Source organism: Macaca fascicularis, chromosome 14, assembly GCF_037993035.2.
Source record: "Macaca fascicularis isolate 582-1 chromosome 14, T2T-MFA8v1.1".
NCBI lineage: Eukaryota > Metazoa > Chordata > Mammalia > Primates > Cercopithecidae > Macaca > Macaca fascicularis.
In genome coordinates, this window is record NC_088388.1 from 73,331,415 (window position 1) to 73,344,764 (window position 13,350).

The 13,350-nt window shown below is 46.6% G+C and overlaps 1 long non-coding RNA gene across 5 annotated transcripts in view; it reads left to right on the forward strand.

Moving 5' to 3' along the window:
* Nucleotides 1-9,525, forward strand: part of LOC102143434 (uncharacterized) — a 78,255-nt gene extending 68,730 nt beyond the window's left edge. For all 5 annotated transcript variants that reach the window (XR_012423514.1, XR_012423513.1, XR_012423512.1 and 2 more), the window contains one exon: nt 8,706-9,525. This is a non-coding gene — a long non-coding RNA (uncharacterized lncRNA). The remainder of the gene's footprint in view (nt 1-8,705) is intronic.
* The last annotated feature ends 3,825 nt before the right edge of the window (nt 9,526-13,350 follow it).

The window sequence follows — 13,350 nt, forward strand, 5'->3', positions numbered from 1 at the left end:
CACCCGCGCTCGGCTCCCTTTTCCCTTCCCCAGGCGTCCCCTCCCCCGGCCCCGCCCGGGCCCCAGCACACCCACTTCTCCCTGGGCTGGCCTTGAGTGCCTCCGCCCAGCTCCTTGGCCTCCCCTGGCTGTGGGCAACGACCCTTCCGTCCCCTGCAGCGCCTGCTTCCTGGACCAGAGACCGAAAGCCTCTCGCTCCGCTGGGCCTCAGCAAGCCCAGCATGAGGCCGATCTCCAGGAGCCGACTTTGCTGCGGCGTGGCTGTGTGGTGGTGGGCGAATCGCTGCCCCTCACCGGGACTTGGCCTCGCTGTAAAGTTGGTATAGTTCCACCATGCATTCTTCACAGGCTTATGGTTGGGGTCAGATGAGACCTTTGAGTCCAAAGTATTAAAACCAAAGGGTCAACAGCAAGTTAATATGATTCTTACACAAACTTTTCTACATAGGATGCAGAGGCCCAGTTGGAGAAGGGATTTGCCCAGGTGGCAGAGCCCAGACCCAAAATCTGCTACACACCCCCCTCTCTCTGAGTAGCACCAGCAGGTGTTTCCTCCATCAAGCCTCAAAAGTTCCTGACAGTGCCTGACCAACTTGTGTTCAGCCACACGTTACTCATCTCTGTCCCATGACACTTTATTTTCCACCACCATGCCCTCACTCAAACTGTTGTTTCCTCGCTGGTGACATTGCAGGCTTCAGAGAATTGGGGCAGCTGGGGAATAAGAGCCAAGAGGCTAGTGGCAGAGAAAGGAACAGTTCCAGAGAATTTCTCCCAGGGACCCTGTGGAGCACCCTTTTACCCGCTCACTGCCTCAGAATAATTAATAATAGCCTCAGGCCGGCTCTCTCACTCCCTTGCAGAGGTCTGCTCCAGGATATCTGAGGCACATACTCTCAATTACAGAATCTCAGAATATATCTAAGGCATATTGTACCCACCTTGTTTTGACCCAACTATTCCTTTTTCTCAATCTGGAGATCACCTCTTAGAAAAGTCATCCTTATCACCTAAGCTTGCAATCTCAATTTTCTGTCTTTCTTTCTTTCTTTCTTTCTTTCTTTCTTTCTTTCTTTTTTTTTTTTTTTGAGACAGGATCTCACTGTGTCACCCAGACTGGAGTACAGTGGAGTGATTATGGCTCACAGCAGCCTTGAACTCCTGGGCTCAGGTGATCCTCCTCCCTCAGCCTCCTGAGTAGCTGGGACACACCACCATGCCTGGCTAATTTTTGTATTTTATAGAGACTGGGTTTCTCCATGTTGCCCAGGCTAGTCTCGAACTCCTGGGCTCAAGTGACCTGCCCACCTCCACCTCCCAAAGTGCCAGGATTACAGGCATGAACCACTGTGCCTGTCCTGCAGCTTCAGTTTTCAATCTGCCTAAGAATCCCCATGGGAGTTTGTTTTACTGAGTAGACTTTTGGGCTCCATTCCAGAGGTTCTAATTCAGAAAATCTGGAGTGGAGCCCAGAAATCAGCATTTTTAAACAAGATTTCCAAATGACTCTGATGCAGATGGTTCTTGAGACTAGCCATGCAGTCCTGGCTTGGTCAGGGTTCCTTCTCAGATCCTGCCCATGGCCTTGCATTTACTCTGTAGGACTGTTTATGACAGTTATAGAAAGTAACCACCTCATCCGCTAGGTTGTGAGTTCTTTGAAGATAGGGATTGTCTTTTGTTCTAATAAAATCTTAGAACCAAAGTCTTAGAATCATATCTTAGGATTCTAGAATGTAAATTGGAAGAATTCTCACGAGTTTCCTAGTCAAATCCCTCATGAGCCTAACAGATCCTCCCATTTCTTTATTTTTGGAAACATATCACCCAGGCTGGAGTGCAGTGTGCGATCTCGGCTCACTGCAACCCCTGCCTCCCAGGTTCAAGCAATTCTTGTGCCTCAGCCTCCTGAGTAGCTGGAATTACAGGTGTGCCAAAACACCCAGCTAATTTTTGTATTTTTAGTAGAGATGGGGTTTTGCCATGTTAGCCAGGCTGGTCTCGAACTCTTGACCTCAAGTAATCTGCCCGCCTTGGCCTCCCAAAGTGTTGGGATTACAGGCGTGAGCCACCACACCCCACCTCTATTTCATTTTTGACACGAGGCTATCCAGCTTCTCTTGCACACCTCTAGGCAGCTCATTGCCTGCAAGGCAGCCAGACAGCTCTGACTGTTAGGATATTCTCACATTTTAACAAAAACTGCCTCTTGTTGACTTCTACCCTTTGGGCCTTGCACCCATTGGAGACATAAAATAGAAGTCTGATCTGTGTTCCCTTTTACAGTCCTTCAAGAATTTAAGGTCGGCCAGGAGCAGTGGCTCCTGCCTGTAATCCCAGCACTTTGGGAGGCCAAGGTGGGTGGATCACTTGAGCCTAGGAGTTCAAGACCAACCTGGGTAACATAATGAGACCTCATTTCTACAAACAATACAAAAATTAGCTGGGCATGATGCCATGTGCCTATAGTACCAGCTACTTGAGAGGCTGAGGTGGGAGGATTGCTTGAGCCCAGAAGGTCGAGGCTGCAGTGAACCGAGATTGTGCCACTGCACTCACTACAGCCTGGACAACAAAGTGAGACCCTATCTCAAGAAAAAAAAATTGTTGGGCACAGTGGCCCATGTCTGTAATCCCAGCACTTTGGGAGGCGGGCGGATCATGAGGTCAGGAGTTCAAGACCAGCCTGGTAAATATGGTGAAACCCCGTCTCTACTAAAGATACAAAAAAAATTAGCTGAGCATGGTGGCATGCACCTATAATCCCAGCTACTCGGGAGGCTGAGGCAGAAGAATCGCCTGAACCCAGGAGGCGGAGGTTGCAGTGAGCCAAGATTGCGCCACTGCACTCTAGCCTGGGTGACAGAACGAGACTACATCTCAAAGAAAAAAAAAAAGTAGAATTTAAGGTCTATCCTTTACTTCCCCTTCTCTGGGGTGAGGATAAGGCAGGAACCATGTCAGGGAAAGCAGCTGGGCCTTGGAAAGGGGGCTGAGCTGCCTCATGTTCCCCAGCTGTGCCCCGGAGCCTTGCCAGGAGGCTTAGATGAAGTGATGTGTATAATATGCCTAGGGCCGGGCCTAGCGTGAGGCATAGGCTTAATAATGGCAGCTTCTATTGTCATTGGATGAGAAAGAGTGGGAGGAAACAGAGTTCCTGTCCCTGGGGATCTCTAGTCTGACAGGGACTTCAAGGAGCTCCCTAATCCAAAGACATTGGAGACATGGCCCTGACCCTGGGATGGGGGAGTAGGGTGGATGCAGTTTGAGGGTAGGATGAGCTGATTGAAGGGATAAGGGGAAGAGTCACCTAGAGATATGCTGCAAAAAAGTCTTGGCTTAAATGTCACCTTCTTGGTGAGGCCTTCCCTGAGCATCCAGTTTACAAATGCTAATTCCTCCTTTCTCCTGTCTCCCTACCTCCATCCCCTACCTTACTTTTCAGTAACACCTTACCAGATGATTCTGATATATTTCACTTACTTAAAAAAAAAAAAGTATTTTGTTGTTGTTCTTGCTGCATCTTCAACTGAGGCTCACAGCTCCCTCTGCCCTCAGCCCTCTCTTAGAGCTCTCCCCGAGTCTAGATTCCTGTAACCACCTCCTTCTCTTTCCTCTTCAGGCCTAGGGGTGGTAGTGATGCCCAAGTGCTTTCAGCTCCAGGATATCTCACAACCCCTGTGGTTTCCCCACTCTCTGCACATCTCTGAATAGAGCCTTCTTGAATTATCCATATGAGATAGCCATCTTCTTCCTGCAGGACCTGACTGGCACAGAGGCCCACTTTCTCTGCTCCTACAGCCCCTTGGGCTTTCCTCTCACACAGCATTTACCATTCTGTGTTACAATTGTCTCCTCTATCGGTTGACTCCACACCTAGAACATAAATTCATCGAGGGCACCAAGCCATTCCCAGCACCAAGCCTAGCACAGAGGAGAATGAGTGAGTGAATAATGGTCATGAGAGGGAAGACCCCTAGGAATTATGTTATCAGAGAAAGCTTCCAAGAAGAGATAGAACCTGAGAGAACCTCAAAGGTCAGTAGGAGACTTTTTCAACCTGTGGGCCAAAACTTTCCTCTGAGCATCAAACTCCCATATCCAACAACCTCCCTGATGTCTCTGTTTGGATAACGTGGGGACCGGAACTCTTGACTTCTTTCCCTTTCAATCTTCTATGTCTCAGTCAATGGCACCATCATCCACCCAGTTCCCTGTTTGTTTTCTTCATAGAACTCAACCCAATCTTCTGTTTATCTGTTTGGGGCCTGCCTTTCCCATTGGACTGGAAGCGCTGTGAGAACAGAGACGAGTTGTGTCTTTTCCACCATGGTATCCCTTGAGTTACATCTTGATTTTTCAGTGCACCTAACCAGATGACTCTGATCTATTTGATGTTTCTAACTCAAGGTCTAGGAAGTGGGGGGGGAAATGTTGAAAGGTAGAGTGAGTGTGGATGGTACCTGTCAACAGTTTCAGAAGCCTGGGTCACCGGGGGGAAATGCAATGTGACTCACAGAGGAAGTTTAACAGTCACATCAAGTTACTTTATTTCATTACTCACGAGGAGCCCGTGTCTGTGCCTCCAGGGTCTTATCTCCTCCTGGCTTGTCAGTTTGGTCCTTAATCCCTTGCATTCCCAAAATCTGAAATGCTACAGCCCAGAAATCAGCTCATTTCCTCTTCTCTATCCCCTCTTCTTCTCTCTCTTCCAAATCCCTCTCTAAGGGGAGTGCTACGTCCTTCTCACTGATGTGTTTATGAGGTGTCTGAAGATGTGCATTCTGGATTCTCATTCTGATTCCAACAGCAAATATTCATCTTTGGCGGAACTACTTGTCCTCTCTGGACCTGTTTTCCTCTCTGCACAGGATGGTGTGACACTGTCTGATCTCTAGGGTTCCTACCAGATCTGACCTTCTTCAAGACTCAGCCTTGTGGGGAGGGACAGGCATCACACCACAGTTCTTAGCTCAGACAGGTATGGTGGCTCTTCATAGTCGCAAAAGCATCTTCACATTTGCTGTCTCATTTGGTCCTTTGGAGTCTAGACTGGAGTCCAAACGGTGGACTTGCCTCTAATTGACTTCATGAATTTGGGCAATTTCTTCTTCTGAAACTCAGTTTCCTTTTCTGAAAACAGGGTCAGTAATACGTCCTTGTGGATTTGTTATTTGCTGCAAATATTGTGCTTAGAACAGCTCTGGACCCTCATGAGCTGGGCTGGCAAGAGGCAAGTAAGGGGCCCGGCACAGTGGCTCATGCCTGTAATCCCGGCACTTTGGGAGGCCGAGGTGGGTGGATCACCTGAGGTCAGGAGTTCAAGACCAGTCTGGCCAACATGGTGAAACCTGTCTCTATTAATAATACAAAAAATTAGCTAGGCGTGGTGGCGGGCACCTGTAATCCCAGCTACTTGGGAGGCTGAGGCAAGAAAATTGCTCAAACCCAGGAAGCAGAGGTAGCAGTGAGCTGAGGTCACGCCATTGCACTCCAGCCTGGGTGACAGAACGAGGCTCTGTCTCAGAAAGAAAAAAAAAAAGGATAGGCAAGTGAGGTGGAATTGAGCTGAATACCAATAACTAAATAACTCCTCCCAGGTTTCCAGCACTTTGCAGGGCTTAGCACACCCTGTCCATCCTCTAACTGTGGATTAGGGCTGTGCGTCACCAGGGTCCAGGTAGGAAACAGATGGCACCCTGAAAAATGAGTAATTTAGAGTGTGGTGAGGGTTTAGAAAATCAAGACGAAATAGTGCAGTTTGTCTGGCAAGCAACAGTGAGGATGGAAACTACTTGGGCTGACAGGGCGAGGGGAGGAAGGGGTTATTACTGGAACTCAGAGAGGGCAGTGGTGGGGAGGGCATCAGGACTGGAGCTGTGGCCTTTGGTAGAGGCTAACCTCTCACAGGAAGAGAGCCAGGGGAACAAGCACATTTCTCTCTCTCCCCTCCCATCCTATGGTCTTCTACCACTGCCTCCTGTTGGCTCAACCCAGACTGAAGCTCCAGAGTCAGGCGGCCTACTGTGGGTGGAGAAGGGTGGTGAGCCCACGCAGGACAAGTGGAAGGATCCAGCACAGGCAGTGCATCTGTCAGATGGGTAGGGTCCTCCCCTGTTCCTTTTCAGCCTGCTCCAGGCAAGGGGTGGGAGGAAGGAGTAGGAGAACTAAGGAATGCGGGTGGAGGATGCGAGCTTGGGTTTTCACCCCAGAAAGGAGCAGGAGGGGACAATCTCAGTTCCTCAAATACCCACATGCTCTCTGTCATCTTCAGGCCTTTGCTTACGCTGTTCTCTCTGCCTGGAACACCCTTCCTCCTGGGGCAGGCTAACTCACCCTTAGATGCTACTTCCTCCTGGAAATCTCCCCTGCCCTAAATTAGATGCCTTTGTCTGTGTCCCCTGACTGCTCCCATCCCACGAGTCTCCCCTTTTTCATATGTATCACCCTTGTGTAAGTCCCTGTTCTTGGGAAGAATGGCCCTGACTGCATGGAGAATGTTGCTCTCACTGGGAGAGCCCCTAGTCTGAGGGAGCAATAGGTGAAGCAGCCCCTGGGAGGATCAGAGTGCTGTTTGTTTTTTGGTGCTTCTAATCTTCTGCCTCCAAAGTTATCAATGTTTAGAAAACAAGCAACAGATGTGGGTGTCTTTACTGGAGCTCTGGCTGAACCCACAGAGAAAGGAGGGATTCCCTAATTATTCTTAGTGGTAAGAGACCACCTGGATGGTGCTGACACAGGCACAAGCCAAGAAAGGGGTCAGCCAGGGATCATTGGCTCTGGGACCCTGGGCCAAGTCACTGCCTCACTTTGAGCCTCTGTGTTCCTCACTTACACAAGAATCTTGGTCCTGCAAACCTTGCAGGTTTCCAAGGAGCAAATGGATTCGTGGCCGAGAAGGCACTTTGAAACCATGAAATGCTTATTATTGCCTTCCCCTCAGACCAGGAGCTCCTGGAAGGAGGGGCTGTACCTCAGATGTTATGCATATTTGTTATCCCACCTAAGTAAATAGGACAGTGTGGCAGCAAAACAAAGCAAAAAAAGTGTTGACACTGACTTAAGCTTTATTTTTAGAAGAATGTATTTGGGGCTATTTTGGATTCTCCCAGAAGCAGGCCCTGGGACATGGATTTGAGTACAAGTGGTTCATGTGTGACGTGATCCCGGCAAACACAATTAGGAGAGTGGGAAAGTAACACAGGAGTGAATGGAACCTTAAATAAGGTGTACCTTTAGCAAGCTTAGCACTGCTAGGGAACCCTAGAGGCCTGGGTAGAATACATCCAGAGTTACCTCTCATTAGAGGCAAGGGCGTTAGGGGAGTCAGTCATTGGCCGAGGGCTGCTCGAGGGACTTGAATTCTCCAGCATGTCTAGCCTGACACATGGGTTGATAGCCCTGGTCCCTCCAAAAGTCCTGAGACAAAATGTGCAGATGCTGGCAGGTGGAAATAGACACTGAAATGTCTCTTCTTCTCCTTCTCCTTTTCCTTCTACTTCCTCCTTCCTCCTTCCTCTTTCCTCCTTCCTCCTTCCTCCTTCTTTCTTCTTTCTTCTTTCTTTCTTTTTTTTTTGAGACAGGTGCTCACTCTGTCACCCCAGCTCCAGGCTGGAGTGCAGTGGTGATGATCTTGACTCATTGCAGCCTTCACTTCCTGGACTCAAGCAATCTTTTCGCCTCAGCCTGCCAGGTAGCTGGGACTGCAGGTGCATGCCACCATGCCTGGCTAATTTTTGCATTTTTTGTAAAGACAGGTTTTTGCCATGTTGCCCAGGCTGGTCTTGAACTCCTGAGCTCAAGTGATCCTCCTGCCTCAGCCTCTCAAAGTGCTGGTATTACAGGAGTGTGCCACTGCACCCAGCCTGAAATGTCTATTTCCAACAGACATTTGAATTGGCACCGAAATGGAAGGGCTAGACAAATATACATGGGGCACCTAAAGCACCTGCTGTAGTCTGGAGCAAACAGGCACTTGAGTTCCCCAGAACAGCTTCACACCTCAGAGACTCTCATGCTTCTTATTCTGCCTGGAACACACCATGTCTTCTTATCTATCCAAAAATTCTTTACTTATCTTCTGAGGCCATCGTGGACGTCTGATGTCTTGGCCTTCCCAGAATTCCTTCTTTTGGGAACGGAACCTCTCTCTTCCTCTTGGGGAGTCACCCTTCCCTCCCTTGCTCTCAGCCCATATGGTTGAGGTGGGGCTAAGCCCCATCTGTTGGTTCCAAGGGGGTCATGACCCTCCTTGGAGCAGTGATTTATCCAGAATCCTTCCTGGGCCTTAGGCTGAATGTATACGAAAGTAGGGGTGGCTAAGCTATAGAATCTAAGTGTGGTGTGACCAACAGCCATCTTTGGTACCACACGGGACAGAGCGAAAGGTCAGCAGAGCTAAGGGATAGAGGAAGAAAAACCAAGTCCTGATGCCATTGTTTGAGTCTCTGGATCAATCTGTGCCTGAAGTCTATCCACAGACTTCTCAGTTATGAGATCTAAAATATTCTCTTTTCACTTGAGCTAGTTTGAGCTGGGTTTCCTGTTACCTACAACCTAAAGTCCCCACTAATTCAGTGTCACTTTCAGCCTTTCCTGTCCTCATCCTCCCTGTTAAGACTTAGTACTTCTTTTATGTCCCCACGGTTCCCTATGCAAGCTTCTCTCAGTGTGTGTAACACTTTACTGCATGTGTTTGTTTACAGGTGTGTCTTCTCTACAAGGCGGTGAACTCCTTGAAGATGGACCAAGTTGGATCCATCTTTGTCCTCAGGATCCAGCACAGGCTTGAACCTGGCCAGACCATACCATACATGTTGTCTTCAACTCCAAGCTGCATAGATTAAGGGCACATTGGCCAATTGGAGCCTATGGAGATGAGGGCAGTGGTGTGGAGTCTGGAAGCCATGAAGAACATAAGAAGAATGAGGAATGTTTAACTTGAAGAAGAGACCACTTCTGAGACAATCCATTCTCTGATTCCACAGACTGTTTCTGGGCACCTCCTCTGTGGAAGGCCCGGGACTGGGGGCTGAAAAGGCCACGGATGACACAGCTATAGTCCCTGCCTGGGGAGCCCACAGTCTGAATGGGATCAGGCAGAGAAACAAGGAACTATAATAGAGTGTGGTCAGTACCACTAGAAAGGGATGTAGCGTGTGGCCAGGGAAGTCCTCTTAGTGCAGGGGGGACAGAATTATGACAGTGCTGGTGGCATTTTAGCTTTGAGGAGTAACTTTCTAACAATCATAACTATCCAAGAATGGAAGGCTGTCTCAGGAGGTAGTAAGTGCTCTGTGTCTGGAGAGATGTGTGAGCAGGGCTGGGACAACCACTTAACAGACTGGATATATATTTTTTCTTTTTTATCACTTTATTTACAAATTGTCTATGTCTTTTAATGTTAAAGTATGTTTTTTGATAATAACATAGAATTGCTTGCATTTATAAAAGGTCAACAAATGCTGCCTTTTAATGAGAGTATTTAATCCATTTACATTAAATTAGTATGTTTGGATTAATCTATCATGGTGTTTGATTTCTATTTCTGTTTTCAGATTTTCATTTCTCTACCTTTAGTTGGAAAATTATTTTTATTCAATTTTATCTCCTATGTGAATTATCATTAATAATTTAATTTGTGTCACCACTATTGAATTTCTGCTTATGTCCATTTGTCTTATTTTTGGTGGTTGCTGTATAGATGCATATGCATCTTCTTTTTATCATTACTTGCCTGCCAAAAATACTCTAGTGTTTAGGAATATAAGAATCTTGGTTGGGCGCGGTGGCTCACACCTATAATCCCAGCACTTTGGGAGGCCGAGGAGGGCTGATCACGCGGTCAGGAGTTTGAGGCCAGCCTAGCCAACATGGTGATACCCCATCTCTACTAAAAATACAAAAATTAGCCAGGCGTGGTGGTGGGTGCCTGTAGTCCCAGCTACGTGGGAGGCTGAGGCAGAAGAATGACTTGAACCAGGGAGGCAGAGGTCACAGTGAGCTGAGATCGTACCACTGCACTTCAGCCTGGGTGACAGAGCAAGACTCCATCTCAAAAAAAAAAAAAAAAAAAAAAAGAATCTTAAAACAGTATACTTATAACTTCTTTTTTTTTTTTTTTTTTTTTTTTTTTTAATGAGACAGAGTTTTGCTCTGTCACCCAGGCTATAGTGCAGTGGCGTGATCTCGGCTCACTACAACCTCTACCTCCTGGGTTCAAGAGATTTTCCTGCCTCAGCCTCCCGAGTAGCTGGGACTACAGGTGCGTGCCACCACTCCTGGCTAATTTTTATATTTTTAGTAGAGACAGTGTTGGCCAGGCTGGTCTCAAACTCCTGACCTCAAGTGATACACCCACCTCGGCCTCCCAAAGTGCTGGGATTACAGGCGTGAGCCACTGTGCCCTGCCTTAAAACGATATATGTCTGAATACCACCCTACTATCTTCATGGTTATATACTTTACATTCATATCTGCTATAAATTCCACATTATGTAGTATTATTTTGACTTTATGGTAGTTATGTTCTATAAAGTTGTTGAAATCATGAACACTGAACCATGGCTCCTAGAGGAAATAAAGAGTTAGGTTCCTGTTTGTCTCTGGTCACAATGTTTTCTTTTTTCTTTTTGAGATGGAGTCTCACTGTGTTGCCCAGGTTGGAGTGCAGTGGTGCCATCTCAGCTCACTGCAACCTTTGCCTCCCAGGTTCAAGCGATTCTCCCACCTCAGCCCACCAGATATTTGGGATTACAGGTGCACACCACCACACCCGACTAATTTTTGTATTTTTAGTAGAGACGAGGTTTCACCATGTTGGCCAGGCTGGTCTCGAATTCTGGCCTCAAATGATCCTCCTGCCTTAGCCTCCCAAAGTGCTGGGATTACAGGCATGAGCCACCATGCCTGGCCTATTTTCAACTGAAAAATGCATATGCTTGTTTTATGTGTGTTTCCATTTAGAAACATCTTATTTCAAATATATTGTTGATTCATTAACACTGAACTCACAGCCAACTGCATTATGAGTCATGCCTGAACAAAGCTTATGTAACACGTGTATCTTTTCCATAAGGCCCATTATAGTTTTCTTGTGCTTGGAAATACCAGACAGCATTTCAGCACTACTATTGGGAGCCATGTTAAATAGTGAAATTGCTATTGAAAAGCACAATTTTTAACAGACTGGATGTTGATGTTTATCAACAAAGAGGACCAACGTGGAGGCTGCAGGGAATTCCTCACAATAAGGCAAGCCATTAAATCTCTGCTTCCTTCTGTATGTCAGGTACTGGGATAGTAAGACAAAAACAAAAATAAAAAAGAAACAGGCCGGGCGCGGTGGCTCAAGCCTGTAATCCCAGCACTTTGGGAGGCCGAGACGGGCGGATCACGAGGTCAGGAGATCGAGACTATCCTGGCTAACACGGTGAAACCCCGTCTCTATTAAAAAATACAAAAAAAAAAAAACTAGCCGGGCGCGGTGGCGGGCGCCTGTAGTCCCAACTACTTGGGAGGCTGAGGCAGGAGAAAGGCGTGAACCCGGGAGGTGGAGCTTGCAGTGAGCTGAGATCCGGCCACTGCACTCCAGCCTGGGCGACAGAGCGAGACTCCGTCTCAAAAAAAAAAAATAAATAAATAAATAAATAAAAAAGAAACAATCTCTGGCTCACAGTAGAAAAGCTCACAGTTTAGAGAAAGTTTTTAAATGTAACACTATGGCCTGATACCAGTGTCTCTTGAACTAGAATAACGTACAAAGACCCCCCTTTGAAAAGAAAAAAAAAAATCATTGGGTTACTCATTGTTGACTTAATCTAAATATGTTAAAATTTAAACTCAATATAAACTCCAATGTATATAACTATAAAAGCAAATCTTTTATATAAGCAATTTTTATTCAGTACAAACTTACTGAATATGAACAGAACTAAAAACTGAATAAAATGCTAATAACAACACTGCTGCTGCCGGTCATGATGAGTTCTTTTGAGCGCATCCTGTTGGTTCTGTAGAACTATTCCGGCCAGGTGAGGTGGCTCACGCCTGTAATCCCAGCACTTTGGGAGGCCGAAGTGGGTGGATCGTTTGAGCCCAGGAGTTTAAGACCAGCCTTGACGTGGCAAGACCCTGTCTCTATAAAAAATACAAAAATTAGCTGGGCATAGTGGCGCATGCCTATAGTCCCAGCCACTCGGGAGGCTGAAGTGGGAGAATCACCTGAGCCCAGGAAGTCAAGGCTGCCGTGATACAGTGAGCCGTGATTGCGTCACTGCACTCCAGCCTGGGTGACAAAGTGAGACCCTATCTCTAAAAAAAAAGATTCCATCTGGTAAGTGAAGGAGGAATAACAGCATCTAATAAGATAATGCATCTAAGAAATGATCATTACAAAAAAGAGAGAAAAAAAGCCTGAGATTACATCCCTCTTGCTGTAAGAACACACTACCATCTAGCAGCAGACACGCAAAAAAAAAAAAAAAAAAAAAAAAATCATACCTGAAAGAGACCAGGCCTCAGGAGCTACCTTTCAATGTTCAGGAAATAGAAGAGATAGAGAGACATGTGAAATGATATCAGGAGGACACAATGAACAAAATCCAGACTGTGGAAAACTTGATAGGACAAACATCTGTTTCCTCAAATAACAAGAGGGGCAAAGACAAAAAGATGGAGGGGGAACTTACAGATAAAAAAAGACTTAAGAGACATTTGTGAGACACATGAACCAAATACAGTGTCTAGATCTTGTTTGGATCCTGATTTGAATAAAACAACTAAAAGTAAAGAAAAAAGCAACTGGAGAAATGTGAACGTTAACTGAATATTTGTTGATATGGAAGAAGTATTTTCTACATATGGTGATAATGTTGTGGTTAAAGAGTTTAAAAAGAGTCAGGTTTTTCTGTTTCTGAGACAGGGTCTGACTCTGTTGCCCAGGCTGGAGTGCAGCGGTGCAATCTCGGCTCACTGTAGCCTCGACCTCATGGGTTCAAGTGATCCTCCCACCTCAGCCTCCCAATTAGCTGGAGCTACAGGTGTGCACCACTATGCCTGGCTAATTTTTGTATTTTTTTGTACAGACGAGGTTTCACCATGTTGGCCAGGTTGGTGTCAAACTCCTGAGCTGAAGCGATCCACCCACCTTGGCCTCCCAAAGTGCTAGGATTACAGGCATGAGCCACCATGCCTAGCCAAGAGTATTTATCTTTTGGGAATACATACTGAAATAATTATGAATGAAATAGTATGATATTTGTTATTTGCTTCACAATAATCCAGGGGGAGACAGGAAAAGGGTACCAGTTTAGACAAACACATCTGGCCGTTATGAGTTGAGGATGGCTT